Source organism: Arvicanthis niloticus, chromosome 9, assembly GCF_011762505.2.
Source record: "Arvicanthis niloticus isolate mArvNil1 chromosome 9, mArvNil1.pat.X, whole genome shotgun sequence".
NCBI lineage: Eukaryota > Metazoa > Chordata > Mammalia > Rodentia > Muridae > Arvicanthis > Arvicanthis niloticus.
The window spans coordinates 58964881-58981096 of NC_047666.1; the positions used below are offsets into that span (position 1 = coordinate 58964881).

Genomic DNA, 16216 nt, shown 5'->3' on the forward strand with positions numbered 1-16216 from the left:
TACAGAGCACTTGCGTGCCAAACACTGCTGCGTGCTTGACCTGCATTAGCTCATTTCTGTCTTCAGAATAACATTCTAATTATAGGGTTACCCTCACTTTGGAGGCCCAGCAATTAAATTACAGTTCAGAGAAGACCATTACCTCCCAGGGTCACGAAGCAATGGAGACTCAAGGGCTGGCTGGTCCCAGTGCTTATGTCCCTTTCAACACAGCCTCACTCAGTAAATTTAATGTACTACAACCTCTGTGGTGCTTTTTATGAACACACATGTCATCCTCTGTCACTCAATTTCCTCCACACTTCTCTAGATTTCTTTAAAAATAAACAGTGGCTGGGCAGTGGTGGCGCACGCCTTTAATCCCAGCACTTGGGAGGCAGAGGCAGGTGGATTTCTGAGTTCGAGGCCAGCCTGGTGTACAGAGTGAATTCCAGGACAGCCAGTGCTACACAGAGAAACCCTGTCTTGAAAAAACAAACAAACAAACAAACAAACAAAAAACCCAACTAGATTGCTAATCTGCCTGTACTAATTGGTGCCTGCTTTGTACCAAGACTGTCCTGAATATAGAGACCCAAACAAAAGCAATGTACATAAGAAGAAGAAATTGAAGAAACTGCACCTAACTTAGTATAAAAGATGAGAAATGAGCAAAACCCAAGACTACTGCACAGGCCATGCTGCTGGACGCTCACTAGTGTGTCCTGCACGGTGCCGTTGGGCTCAGAGGTCTGAGGGGATGATGCAAGGCTGTGTTCAGAAGCCTGTGGGCGGCGCTCCTGCCGCCGCCTGACAAGGGGCTTGTGTGCTTCAAACTCCTACCTAAGAGGTGGGGAAAAGGCAAAGAAACGATGTGGACTGGGAAGTTAAGTGAGCAGAATGTAGACAAGCCAATCGGTGGAGTGTCACTGGGAATCAAGGAAAGAAAGAAGACACCTGGGAAACAGGAACACATACGCCCATCATCCGGGTGTGTCCTGCATATTAGAAAAGATGCAAATGTACCTACTGTCGCACTGCTTATTAGAGTTTGGATCTTAGATGTCCATGGGTCCAAGGCTTGATCACTTAGCCTACGGCACTTTTAGGAAGAGGTGGAACCTGCAGGAGGAGGGACCTACTAGAATGTTAGGTCACTGAAGGCATGTCCTTGGAGGGGACACTGGCACCGTAGCCCCTTCCCACTTCTGCTTCCCAGCCACCATGAGGACAGCAGGTTTCTCTGATTGGTTGGTCCCACTTCAGTGCATGGTGTCCACAGGCCAACCCAGCAGTGTCTCAGGGAACTTCAACTACTCCACCACCCACTGGCATAGAGGCTTAAAACCATGGACTCCCCACACGCCAGGCCACTAGCCAGATTATTCTGTGTGCTACCTGCCCTTCAGCCCTCCCTGACCACAATGAATAGAACAGGAAACCCCATTGGCGGCTCCACCCTGTGCCAAGTCTCCCAGGAGAAGGATGAAACAGCAGCCTTGCCATCTAGTGATGCTCTGGGCTTCCTGGCTGGGCCACTTCCTTCACTGTCTCAGACGGGGCATTATCCTCACTCAGCTGGTTCCTCGGTGACAGAAACAAGTGCTCATACCACTGCAGCCCACAGTGTACAGTTTATAAAGAGGCAAGGTCGCATAGTGACAGAGTACTATACTCAGAATCAGAGACAGATCTGAGGCAGGAGCACTGTCAATGAAAATGGCCAGCCTGCTCCATATCCAGCTGTGCATCTGAGGTGGGAACAGAGCTGCACCACGAGAAGGGCTCAGCAAGCTGCAGAACACAGGGAATATATAGCAACCCCTCCCTCCGGGTCCCGGATGAGGGTCCGAGACTTCCTCTCACATGACAAACACACCTGATACTTACTAATGTCTATTCAACAATAACTCCAGCTTGTGTCAAGTTGACACACAAAAGCAGCCAGTACATAACTCAAGTTAGGTGACATATGCAATCCAAAGGTGAAGCCAACTGGAAGGCTGGGAGTCCTAGGGCTCACAGAACCACAATCATGCATACACCCTATGCTGGGGCTGAAGCCACTCTCCTTCCAGTAAAGCAGTGGTTCTCAACCTGTGGGTCATAACCCCTTGGGGGGGGGATCGCATATCAGATATCCTGCATATCAAATATTTACATACCAATCATAACAGTAATAAAATTATAGTTATAAAGTAGCAAGGAAACAATTTTATGGTTGGGGGTCACCACCACAGAAAGAACTGTATTGAAGGGTTGCAGCATCACAAAGGTTGAGAACCATTGTTTTTAAGGCACAAGACTCTTTGCAGATATTCGACCTTTTATAGAAAGCCAGTCCCTCCAACCCAGAACAAGCCACTCTAAGTGGGGAGATGGCCCAGGGCCCCTGCAGCCCCTTCTCTCCTCACTCTTGCCACACGTGTGCCTTCTTCCTTCGAGAACTCACCAGGCAAACCTCCCCACACACACTTATTAGCTCTGAACCAGGGGCAGTGCTGAGTCCCCTCTGACATCCTGGAAACGTTGCAGTCACTGTAAGAGTAGAGGAGTGGATGGGGGCCAGGTGCTATATGCTCACAATGCCAGCCCATTGATATGTGGAGGCAGAAAGAAAGATCATCAGTTTCAGACCAGCACCAACTATCTGGAAAACAAACAAAAGCCAAAGGCTAGGTGTCTTAGTCGGGGGTTTCATTGCTGTGAACAGACACCATGACAAAAGGCAACTTTTAAAAGGACAACATTTAATTGGGGCTGGCTTACAGCTTCAGAGGTTCAGTCCATTATCATCATGATGGGAAACACGGCAGTGTGCAGGCAGACATGATACTGGAGAAGCTGAGAGCTTTACATCTTGATCCAAAGGCAGCCAGAAGACTATCTTCCAGGCAATGAGGAGGAGGAGGAGGAAGAAGAGGAGGAGGAAGAGGCTCTCAAAGCCCACCCCCACAGTGATATACTTCCTCCAACAAGGCCACATCTCCTAACAGTGCCACTCCCTGGGCCAAGCTTATTCAAACCACCACATTAGCTAAAAGTTTTAAGGGATGCACCCTTGCGCGTGATTGGGCTCCTGAGCAGAAACTGGGCAGGCTTCCTATGACTGGTACCTGCCAGCTCACCCTTCTGCCATATGATACAGCAGCATGGCAGCCCTCTGACTGGGTTCCACACTTTGGGACTTCCTGGCCTCTAGAACTGTGCCAGTCTGTGGAATTTATTATACAGTAGAAAATAAACTAAGACATAAGACCAGTTGGGGCTGTAACTCCAGTTCCAAGAGATCCAAAACCCTTTTCTGGCCTCTGTAGGTACTGCATGCACATAGTACACAGAACACCAGTGCTGGCAAAACACCCAGACATATAAAACAAAAAACTAAGCAAACCCTCGGAGGAAGGTAGCGACATGTAAAATGCCTGGACCAGTGCCTGACACATGACTAGAGATGACAGTAGTGACAAATCCCATCAGCCCCCAACATCAGAACACGGGTGGCAACATCAAACCTAGAGCTCTCATTCAAGTGGCCTCGAACACAGGACGGCAGGAAGTGTTCTTCTGGCCCATCCCTTCCTCTGTCCAGAATCAAAGGAAAGCACCGGTCTCCAGGCACTGACTGATCCCAACATCGACAAAAACATCCTTGACCTTCTCCATCCACAGGGCCCCACCTCTAGAGCCACAAGTGGGATGCTGGGATGGCCAAGCAGCTCCCTCGATGGCTAAGAAAGAGCCACACCACTCAGGGCAGCCCAGGATGTGTGAGTCATCCTGATGCATGGATAAGACATTCTCTGGGACAAGTGGACATGGGCAGAGAGAGACCCCTAAGGAACTAGAGAAAGGCTGTGATATTTCTCTCAGCTGTGGTATTAGAAGACGCGATAGAAGGATCTGACAGTAGAAGCTGAGAAAGTCTCCTTTGCTAAGACGCATGCTCCATGGGGGTGGGAATTTTTGTCTGCTTTGCTTATTGCTGTTATCTTCAGCGCCTGGAACTGCCTGGAACATTTGATTGAGTGAAAAGGGGATCAAATTCTGTATGATGCAGGCCAATCGCTTTGAGTCAAGCAGAATTGGAGCTGGATCTTTTTGTTCAGCTCTGTAGAAGCTGTGTGACTGTAATAAACCACTCAGCCTCTCTGGTTCTTGTTAGGATAAACGACAATGATTTAATCGTCACAGACTGTCTAGCACATGGTAATCTCTGAGAAATGAACACTCTGGGCTACTAGCTTTCCCTTGCCAGTGCCTTAAAGTTCTCCCTAACTCAGGGTAGGAAAGTAGCCACAGCGAAGAATCAGGAGTGGCTGCCACTCGCTGGTCTAGCCCAACTCCTATCCACCCACCATGCCGTCAAGCACAGACCAGCCCAACCTCCTCTCCACTCACTGAGGAAACTGAAGCATGGCACAGTGTGCCCCAGGTCCCCACGAAGAACTAGCACTCACCTACACTCCTACCCACACCCAGCAATCATCTCCCTCACCCTAGCATGCTATGTCTCAGGATGAGTGCTCCCCAGCAGTCATCTCACTCACCCTAGCATGCTAGGTCTCAGGATGAGTGCTCCCCAGCATGTTAGACGAGTGCTCTTACAGCCACTCCAGGGTATTGTTCATGAAGGCAAACCAGAACCCCCAGTTTCTCTTGACAGCTCTATTTCTGTGCACTTCAAGTGTTGAGGTAGGAAGTGAAAACAGATCTTGGGCTTGCAAGCCCCAGGATGAGGTCCCAGAGGCTTGCATTGGAGACTGGCTCAATGAGTAGGTACAGCACCCAGGTTTCCTAAGACCTGGGGTCTAGGGAGTAATTTCAGTTTCAGTCATAAATCTGTATTTTAGGCCATCAAATGGTATTTGCAAAGTTTATGTGCAAATCAGAATAAAAAGGAGCAGCAGAAAGAGGGCCTCCAGTGTTTTTAGTGGTACCTGGTCTCACAGGTCAGACAGTGTCACTACTGGCCAGGAAGACCTCACCTACAGCTTCCAACTGAGCTTTGTACTCTAGCTCATAAGAGGGACTGAGAGGGTAAGGCCATCCAGTCTCTGGGTCTCCACAGACCTTTTACTTAGGTCCTCTCTAGGTTCCCAGGACACAGGGAAGAACTAGACTCCCATGGGGCAGGAAATAACAATGTTCACTCCAACCTCAACCAGGAAGTGCAGTAGGCACTACCAGGAAGTGCAGTAGGCACTACAGAACTCCAACTCACCAACCTGGCTCCGTTACAAACCTGAGGCAAGGAAGGCATTTCCCAGCCTCTCTTGAGACTAGCCTAACTGTTCTATAGGTAGACTGTTCTATGAGATAGAAGACATGGGTGTGCCTTCTGGATAAGATCCTTTAAAAGATGTGGGCCATCCATATCTTCTGTCTATCCACTTTGTGTTTCCTGCTTTGTAGCACAGAAGCTTATGTGGCCTGAGGCAGAGCCGTGGGTGACTGAAGGGTGGTGGTGGTTGAGGCTATATAAGCCAACAACCTAGTGTCTCCACAGTGGTATTAGTGACTTTATAGAAGCCTTTATATCCCTGCTAGTGGGCCTGCTCTGTCTTACCCAGTGGCCTCTGTCACATTATGACAGGGCAGGAAGCTGGCACCAGATGCTGAAAAGATAGCCATACCACTTTTAGGGTTCTTGAACTCCAGAAACAAGAATCAAAATAAAAAACTGGGGGGGGGGGGCAACCGCATATAGCCCAGGCTATCCTTGATCTTACTATGAAGATAACCTTCAACTCCTGATTCCTGGCTGTATACTACCACAAGCAGTTTATTAAACTTCTCTTCATAAATGACAGAAATGGACTAAAGCATCTCGTTTTGTTTTCCTTGAAGACAAAAACAAGACAGCTGGAGATCCAGCATCCTGACTGGTCATAAGGTAACCTGAAGAACATTCTATGTACCAGGATATATGAAATTAGGTCAACTTAAACTTTTACCTGTCTACTCAGAGTGGAGCCTGTAACTACCTTGCTATGGCTACTAGGACCAGAACATTCATCTTCCTGGACAGACGAGAGCTAAAGTCCTGGTGACCTGGAGACTGCACTGTGCTACTCCTTCTACACTTCTGTTACATAAAAGACAACAATGCTTTTATGACCCTGTCATTCCCAGTGACGCTAATCCCAACAAGACAGCTCTGTTATTACTAAGGACAGTCCTGAGGGACTCATCAATGGAACCCATTCACTGGAGTTCCTCAAGTGGCAATCCGCAAATGACGAGGAACCCAAGCTTTGTGAGAATCCTTAAAGCAAGAAAGAGTCCCCCAAGTCATTAACTATTACATACTATCCACAACTAAGGAGGCTGATACAAGACCACATGATGTGTCCTCCTGAGGGGCTCTGGATGATGGGCACTTACAGGGGATCCTCAACACCTCCAACTGTAGAATACGGTTGCACGGCCCTGCAGGCAATCTGAAGCTGAAATGCTCCGAAGTGCAAAGTTCCAGGTAGGTGTTGCATGGATGCAAAGATCCCAACAGGCCAGAAGCTGACATGTGACACGTCAGGCCCCAGGGCATCTAGACGAGGGATGCTCAGTCTGCAGTGGGAGGGCAGGTGTTGCCAGGCGCTGACCTTCTGCAGTTGTCACCTGTAGAAAAGCCCTGCCACCGGGAAGCTCCTTCAGCCTGAGGTTCCTGAACTCAAGCAGCTGAGACTCCACCCAGCCAAGGTTACTCCAGGGCCTCAGACCATGTGGTCCATACATTGTTCCTTAAAAGGCAATGCTCTCAAAGATCAGGTTGAACTCACTCCTAGGAACGACAATGACCAGTAATAACTGGAAGCCATTATACGAGAAAGAAAAGAAAGCTGAGCCCACAGCTTGGCTGCCTCCTTTCCAATGAGGCTCATTTCCTGGCCTCACCTGCTGAAGCTGGAGCACATTGTCTTCTTTAATACAAAGGCAGAGGTGACTCTGGCCCAGCTTTGGTGGAGTGGGTCATGGCACAAGCACACAGCAGCTAGGAGGCAGGACTAACCCCAGGGGTGGGCACACGAGGGGCAAATGCCTGCAGTAGCTGTCTGCTAGTGGAGGAGGGGCAACAGGAATTAGAGGTAGGTGTCAAGGCAGGGCTGTGCCTCCGTGATTGAGCAATTGCCTAGAGTGTGCTAGGCCCTGAGTTTGTCTGCCAAATTGTGTGTGTTCTACCTTATCATCACCACAGGATGGCAGGTTAAGGAAGTAAATACTATGTGTGGACAGAATCCTCCTGAAATAGAAAACTAAAGATAAAATCAAATGGAGAATAAAACTAAAGAGAAATGGAAAAAGAGAGAATATTCACAGGCCTCAGGGGCAAGGCCCAGCATCAGCTAAGGAAGCTGCACTCTCCCGTGTCCCTCCATCCTCCCCAGGAGAGGTAGAAGAATACACAGGAGTAGTGAGCAGAGACACTTACGGTTCAAATGTGTGTTCTGGCCTGGGGCTGTGGTAAGGGACTGTGTCATCCCAGCAGGACTGGTCTTTTCAGTCCCTTCCTGCCTGCTGCTATTCCTCCTGGAAGTCCCCCATCTCCAACACTGCTCCTCACTAGGCTCTGAGTGACTCTGCATATGTATGGGTGTATACACACACACACACACACACACACACACACACACACACACACACACACACGTGTGCTCCGGAGCTTAGGATGTGACCAACAGAGTCGATGAAAGAAGCTAACAGGGGTGAGCAGGTGGTTCAGCAGTCATGGCGGTCGCTATACAAGCATGAGGTACAGAGTTCAAATCAATAGCATCCACAGTAAAAGCCAGGCATGGCCAAACATATACCAGAAACCCCCACCAAGGGGAGGGAGGGATAGAGACAGAAAGACTGCTGGGACTTACTGGCTGCCAGCCTAGCTCCCAGTTCAATGAAACAATCCTGTGTCAACAGAGTAAGTCAGAGCGACAGAGCAGAACACCTTATGTCTCCATCTGGCCTCCACGCACCCACTGTGGTGTGCGTATTCTGTACAACCAACATAAAGAGACTCAACAAACATTTACTGCCCAACCCCCAAGTGACAGGTGCTAGGGGCAGAACAGTAGATACCCTATCTCCCTGAAGCTTCAGCTCTCGGGGGCTGAGAGTACCCCGGGGACCTAGCAGGAAGTGCACATGCTGTAGGGGAGGCCAAGGTGAGGACAGACAGGAGTGTTGGGGTAAGCTATGAGGCTAGCAGGAGGGGGGGACAGTGTGCCCACCACAGAAAACGGGGTCAGAGAGAATGGCAGCCAGGTTGAAAGGGAGTGGGGCTCTTTGAATATGTTAGCTTTGGTCCAGTACAGAGGGCCTCCCTGCAGAGGGCCATGGAGACAGAATGGAGATGGCAGAAGGTGGGTCAGAGCTCTAGCCAAACCCAAGGGTTTGCCTCCATAAAGAAGCCACAATGAGAAAAACATGGGTCGGCCGGGCAGTGGTGGCGCACGCCTTTAATCCCAGCACTTGGGAGGCAGAGGCAGGCGGATTTCTGAATTCGAGGCCAGCCTGGTCTACAGAGTGAGTTCCAGGTCAGCCAGGGCAACACAGAGAAACCCTGTCTCAAAAACCAAAAAAAAGAGAGAGAGAGAGAGAGAGAGAGAGAGAGAGAGAGAGAGAGAGAGAGAGAGAGAGAGAAGCATGGGTCAAATGGACAGAAGCTGTGTGGGGCGGGATATGAGGGATGGCCAGGGGACCGTGTCTGTCTGAGAAAGGGAGGAACAAACCAAGAGCACACAAGCATCTCATCCTGCTGGGGCCGGCTGGAGGTGAGAATGGGCTGGCCAGCCCTGGCACTCCCAAGGTGCAGAGGAGTAGGTCAGTCCCGGGTCAGCAGGGCAGTCGTCCGCTCCACCTCCACTTGGGACAGCCTGCCACCCACTGTGTTCTCTATCTCCTCGAATGGCTGTTTGTTAACCCCAAATCTATCCCTCATTTGCCATAGCCAAAATAGCTAGCTGGGTGTGAGGGCACACGCCTTTAACCCCATCCACATCAGGTGGATCTTTGAGCCTGGTCTACATAGTGAGTTCTAGGCCACCTAGTGCTACATTGAGAAACCCTGTATCAACTCTCACTCCACAGCCCCATTCCCTAACCCAAATTACCAGACAGCTGAACACAGTTCTAAAGGTGAAAGCCTTATTCTCAGCACACAGCCCACGACGGCCACTCCTCCCTACATGGGCACTTGAGTGCTACCGAGGAGTCAAGCATGCCTCCACAGATGGTGGCCCCAGCTCATGGGGCAGAGGACAGGGAGTAGAAAGCAAGCCAGAAGGTCTGTGCCCCAGCCACGCTCAGCTTCACCAGTTACTTCTGAATCAGTGACTCAGGCCACAGCACCCTGCTGCACCCACACCTGGCCAGTCCTCACTAACTCTCTGACTAAAAGACCTATGGGGAAAGGAACTTGATATAAGGCAAACCAGAAGCACTTTGCCACTGACAGTCTCCTCAGCCACTGTGGAGAAGAGCGGTGGGTCTGACAACCATGTGTCTGCAACTGCTCGACGCTCACAGTAAAACAGCCAAATGTAGCACAAGGTGACACGCCAGCAGCATCCCCTTCTCCTGAGCACTGTGGCAAGCTTCTGAGTCAGGACCCCAAGGAACATGAAACTGGCCAGATGATACCCAGAAGCGTGAGCAGTTGCTGGGATGAAGGTTGGGTCAGAACAGAACCATGGCAGGGGAAGAACAAAGCTAAAAAGGGAATACCATCAGCCAAGCATGGTAGAGCTGGTGGCACTCGTCTTTAATTCCAGCACTTGCGAGGCAGAGGCAAGCGGATCTCTGAGTTTGGGGTCAGCCTTGTCTATGCAGTGAGTTCCAGCACAGCCAAGTCTGTATAGACTCTGTCTCGGGGGTGGGGGTGGGGGGGGGGGGGGGGGGGAGTTGAGAATCTAACAAATTCTAAGCACCAGCAGATTCTGATACAGCAGATTCTGAAAGAACTTCCAGTGGGTCAGGCAGCACAGGGCACACCACACAACTGGACTCACTGTCTGCAGCCCGCTCAAGGAGCAGAAAAACAGACATGTGATCTTCTAGCTAATGACATTTCTTTATCCATAACATTCCCAAGAGCTCAAGGTTTAGAGAGGCCTCTCCTGGGGACACCTCACTTGAGAAGGCAGCTAGGTGTTAGTGACATCATCTCCTCCTATGCATATATACGCAGGCAGGTTGGCAACCCTCACCTCCCTGTTAACTGTTAACGCGCTCGGCCCATTTACCCACTCCTTACCCTGCCATGGTATTAGCCTTCTTTTGCTGTGACAGAGGACTTGAGAAAATCAACCTAAAGGAAGGAAACGAATTCTTTAGTTCATGGTTTGCAAGGTCTGCATTTACAATTCCCGGCCCCATCACTCTGGGGCTGTGGTGCCTCAAGACATCAAAGCCTGCGCATGAGTAGATGAATTTTGTGTAGCACATGGTGGATAGAAAGCAAAGGGGACCCAGCACATCCCTAGTGGCCTAATTTTCTACTACTGAGACTGAGCACGACCCCCTCCACGTTCCACCGCCTCCAGTGGGTGATGAAGTCTTTTAACATTTGGTGTTTAACATTGGGGTTAACACTCAGAAATCCAAAATACAACGCACGGCCAGGCCAGGCATTGCCCTTCCTCTGTGGGACCTCAAAGAGATGAGGACAGGTAGACCCCAGAATACCACAAGGTGCTCAGGTAAAACCTGTCACTCGCCTGAGTCCATCTACACCTCCAGTGCAGTGCTGGCCAGCATCACCCCAGGGTTGAGACATTCCAAAGCACTGAGGAACAGGAAAGCCATCTCTGTACTATTCACCTAAACCCAGATCCAAGGAAAACACCTTTCAAGGTAGGTGCTCCTGGCTCCATATGAGAGCATCTCAACCAACCAGGCAACCAGCTCACACTCACGTAGGCACAAGGTTCCTAGGGACATATTTTAAGGACACACTCTCCACTGTAACATATTTATAATTAAAATCTTGAGACTCTTACATACTTCTGGCCAATGGAGGTGAGGGAGCCAGCTCTCCAATCCCAGGCCAAATGCCACCTAAATTGAATAAGAAAAGTGACATTACCCCCAGGGCTGAAGTCTATGTCTCACGAGGACGAGGTTGGCAATAGTGCCAACCCCAGCCTCTCCTCCTTGGCTTGAGCAGGAAATCCTGGAGTGGCAAGGCCAGGAAAAGCAGCTTGCTGCGCTGGGCTGTCACTCTGTGCCCCTCAGGACCACCCTCCCATCATGTCTTACTGGAGTTTTTGTCTCCATCCTGCTCAGGGTAGGCATACACCCCCTAAGCCCAGGACTGCAGCCATTTATGACATAGCCACCAACTGAGGACATCACACTACACAGGACAGCACAGCTAGCACCAGGTCACCAGATGACAACCTGTCCTGGTAACTAAAGCGTGAGTCTGGGTTACCCACATGTTTGGATTTTAGTCACCATCTCCACACAAAGCTCACACCCACATGCATTACCCCCAGGGCTTTGGGAAAGGGCGTCAAATGGATTAGCTCAAGGAAACTTCGACCTTCTGTGAGATAATACCTCCTGAACCTGTGCCAGCTGTCACCCAACTGGACCAGCTACAGTCCACACGAAGGTCCCAGACAACATGCTACGTGAGTGGGAACATGCTTCCCAGAGTAGCTGTTCCATCACTGAACTGTGGTCACTGAACAACAGCTGGTTTCTAGCCTGAGACAGTCCTCAGAAAGTAACTAGCACTTCATCCACAAAGGACAAGGTTCAATGACTTCAGTTTCATTTAAAAAAAAAAAAAAATTGCTCTACACAAATTCCAGACTCAGACATGACTGCTCTTCCAAGAACAAGGAGCCAGCGGCCTTTGGAAAGAGCGGCCGAAGGCTCTGGCTTTGGCTGTGGAGCCTGAGACTGTCTACACCTCTAAAGCTAAAGGTGGCCAGCCTGAATCTGAACAGGACAGAAGGTCCACAAGCCTAGAGGAGACCCGCCATAGCTTGAGGCAGAGGAGGGGACGGTTCAGTGTGGGGCAGTCCTGGGGCAAGCCCTGTGGCTTGGCCTGTCCCCACATCCTGAATAGGACACTCGCTCACAGAGACCTCCTCTTATGTGTGCCTGAGAGAAGACAGGACTGCCTGATGTTGGGTTTTGAGATAGGATCTCCTCACGTAGCCCAAGTGGGTCTTGAACTCTGACTGAGCCTTAGCCAGGTCCGCTATGGCTGGCTTAGGTATGACATTATGGATTTTGATCATACCTGGATTTTATTTTTTATTGGTTATTTTATTTATTTACACTTCAAATGTTATCCTCTTTCCCAGTTTCCCCTCCGCACCTCCCCTATCCCATCCTCCTCCCCCTGCTTCTATGAGGGTGCTCCCCCACCTACCCACCCACCCATCCACCCACTCCCACCTCATCGCCCTAGCATTCCCCTACACTGGGGCATCGAACCTTCACGAGACCTGGATACTTCCTTTCTTCCTTCCTTCCCCTCTCTCTCTCTCTCTCTCTCTCTCTCTCTCTCTCTCTCTCTCTCTTAAAGACAAGGTCTAACTATGTAGCCATGGTTGGCCTAGAGCTCACTATATAGACCAGGCTGGCCAAGAAAGAATCCACAGATTTGCCTGACTCTGCCTCAGGGAATACTGGAATTAAAGGCCTGCAACACTGTGCCCAGGAATAACTGGGATTGAAGATTCTGAAATCAGCAATGTGTGCTTCCAATTTCAACATTAGGAGAAGTGCTCTGAAGGTCACACCTACCATGACTGCAGGCAGCTTCCTACTATACATCTGAGGTGCTCTATGCCTTAGTCTCCTGTCCCTAAGTATGAGGAGGGTGAAGGTTATGAAAGATGCCAGCAGTAACAACGACAGCCGCTGTCAAGCCAGACATAGTAGCACATGTGTATAATCCCAGCTTTCAGTCTCAGCCCTTGGGAGCTGGAGATGGAAGGGCCAGGAGTTCAAGGACACTGTCAATTGTGAATCGAGTCTGAGAGAAGCATGCATTATCTGAGACCCTCTCTAAACAAAATACAGCTTTTTAAAAAGTAACTGCCATTAGTAATATACATTACATATGATAGGGAAGAAGAAGTGTGTGTGTCCCAGTTCATCGGGGTTTTACAAAATGCTCACTGGGAGGTGCCATTGCCAACATGGATCTATATAAAAGAAAAAGGAGACACAGAGAGATCCAGTAACTTGCCTAAAGTCACACAGCATGAATGGACCAGCTGGAATCTGACCCCAGGAAGTCTACAACCAATACACTAACAGTCTTCTGTAATTATGTCTGCTACTATCTTAATCCCAAAACCACATAACGAGCAGTTGCAGTTGTCTGCAAATTATAGATGAGAAGAAAGTGCACAAGATGATTTTGTCCAGCGAGGCAGCTTCAGGGCCAGGACTTCTGACCCCTGCAGTCTGCACTTTCTCAACTGGTGGCACACTTGGAGGTCCAATCAGCCAGTGTGGGACTTCTGTACAGAGCAGATGACACTGCTTTCCCAGGGAGGACATGGAGAAGGGTGAACCAGATGCTACAAGCCTGCTCTCTGCACAAGCATGTCTCCCATGCAGGAGGCGCATCCTAACACTGACACCTCAATGATCTGCTGCCTTCCCGAGTCTGTCTGGAATGATGCTCTAACTCTGATTCACTACGTCTCCCACCTTCCCTAAGACGTCCTGATGCCAAATTTGACTAGCTCAAGGAAGGATGGGGGTTAGGAGATATTTATAAAAACTACAGAAGAAAGAACAATGAGTTGAGACAGGAAAAAAAAAAAATCTCTCAGTGGAATGAGGAAGTAGGGCCTGAAGTAGGACCCAGCTCTGTGACTACTAGGTGCTGCTACACACACAACTCAGGGGGACTAGGAAAGGGTCACACTGCAGGGTTTGCAGCCCACCAAGTATGGATTACAGGCATAACCACAACAGAATCCACCCTTTTTTGGCAGAAGAGCTTCTCTTTGCCATCAGCAATTTCTTATCTTTCTGGGACAGACTATTCCTTACAGCCCGCTGGCTGGAAGAATGCCCGAGAATCAAAAGCTATGAATTCAACATTTCCCCATGGGCCCCTTGTCTGTTGCTCACACACAGCATGTCCACACACTGAGGACAGCAGGACACATATGTTTAGGACATCGTTCACTCAAGCAGGAATGTGTGATGGCCTGGCCCATGGACCCCCCGTACCCCCAGGCCTAGCCTCTGCACACAACACAAGCATACTAACCACCCATAGCATGAGGAGCCCTGGACAGACACCTCTTAACAACACTTTCAAACATACAGGGCAGTAGCAAGATGGCTCAATGGGTAAAGGTGCTTGTTGCCAAGCCTAACTGAGTTTTATCCCTAGGACCTGTGTGTGAACCGAAAGAAAGCAGTTTTCAGGGGGCATGGTGGCACGTGCCTTTAATCCCAGCACTAGGGAGGCAGAGGCAAGTGGATCTCTGTGAGTCTGATGCCAGCAGCCTGGTCTACAAAGCAAGTCCAGGAATAGCTAGGGCTTGTTCAAAACCCTGTATCCAAACCAAAAAGAGAATACAGTTCTCTGGGCCTGGGTAGGGAAAACCAGGAAACACTGTAGACTTGTGGCGGCTCCAGACTGTTGCAGCTCCCTACCCAGGTCAGACAAACCCACACGGTCTTGCATTGCAACAGATGGAGGCAGAGTGTCATCTGTGGTAGAGTATCTTTATAGTAGACACCAGGCCTGGGTGCCATCCCCAGCACACAAGAACAGCGAACGATGTGAGTCTAATGACAGCAAATAACACAATCTGACACTGTACTAGACACACATCCAACCACAGAGCCCCTAAGGACCTCTAGCCTACGGGAGCTGGGGAACGGGAAGACACCCCAGGGTGACTCCATGGCTGATGAATGGCTTGCTGAACAATGAATGGAGGAAGGAGGGTTAGTATAGAAAGTCAGCTCTGGCATCCACACCTGGTTCCTGATCAATAATGAGGGGTGGGGACCTACTATGAAAACTAATTCACCAGCCTCCTCTCCAGGCTAGGAAAAGTGGATGAGAACAGCTCTGAGAGTGCAGGGCACCAACAGGAGGCAGCAGAAGAGGAGGTCCCAGACAGACACTTTCCAGGAGATGCTGTCTGCAGCTCGGTGGCCCTGCACACGCAAGACTGGGGTCTGAGGGCTGTGTTTGGAGGTCCTGGGCCAGCAGAGGTGAGGAGGCCACTTCACTTCCTGTGGCGTTTACTTCAACATGGCAGCAGCAGACAGATCCAGGAGCCAACCCAGGAAAGTCTGATTAGTGAATCGGGTGGCTACACAGAACTTTTTTTTCTTCCCACCTTCACAGACATTACTTCACCAAGCCCTCAGGTTCTTTCCTGACAGGTTCTCACAGGTAGGTCCTAAGTAGTCGAAGGGAAGGCTGAGCCCAGGGGCAGCCTTCAGGAGACCAGAATGGGCACATGGCTGCCCAAGCTGCCAGAAAGCTGAGAACACAGAGGAGGAACTGGGAAGACTGCTCTCTGCTTTGCCAGAAGCTCAGGCGGTCTCTCACCAACGACTCTACAAGTTTAGGAAAAACTGAGTGTCCCAAAAGTGAGTCCCAAAACAAGTGTCTAGGATTCCACAGGCCAGACTCATAATCCGCCTCGCCCTGCCTCAGGTCATCCTCGTGCAAGCCAAAAACGGACAAAAGAAGGATGAAGTGGGGGAGCGGGGGAAGCCTAAATCAATGAAATTTCAGTTTTATCTCTAAGGGTGCCTCAGATGCTCCCTCAAAGCCTATGTTTGCAGGCCAAGTAAAGCAGCATAAACAGGCTGCTGACCGTTTTATGTTACTCTGTGTCGTACAGAAAGTCCCTGAGTTCGGCATCCACTGAGTCCACTGGGTGTGAGGTACTGTGTTGGATCTGAGCACTCAAAGTGAACGAAACTCCTACCCTTCCCCATAAGCAGCGTTCTACTGTGCACCCTGACGCAGCCTGTGAAGAAAAGAGCAAAAGCTGAGGGAAGGGCCTGGACGGTCCTCCAAGGCTCAAGTATAACAGCAAGGCCTCGGTAAGGGAAGTGCTGCCTTGTCTGACACACAGGGCTGGGCCAAGAAGGAAGAAACTGGAGCTGGAGGCAGGAGGAAGCAAAGATGCACAGGTTACCCAGTGAGCTCAGACTCGGCCCTTCCCAGAACAAAGGCCAGTGGGTTTAGAGGTCAGTGAAGAGGATGGCAGGGTAGGTGAGG

General features: G+C 50.1%; 1 protein-coding gene across 21 annotated transcripts in view; it reads right to left on the reverse strand.

Annotated features, from left to right (window-relative positions):
* Mical3 (microtubule associated monooxygenase, calponin and LIM domain containing 3) overlaps positions 1–16216 on the reverse strand; it is a 194537-nt gene that overhangs the window by 135060 nt on the left and 43261 nt on the right. For 15 of the 21 annotated variants that reach the window (XM_076940490.1, XM_076940488.1, XM_076940487.1 and 12 more), the window contains exon 2: positions 10232–10285. The exons of 3 other annotated variants lie outside the window; for them this stretch is intronic. The gene's annotated coding sequence lies outside the window, so the exon portion shown is untranslated. Of the gene's footprint in view, positions 1–10231; positions 10286–10980; positions 11035–11062; positions 11261–16216 lie in introns of those variants that run through there. 3 more of the 21 variants (XM_076940493.1, XM_076940474.1, XM_076940494.1) reach the window with 3 other exon arrangements.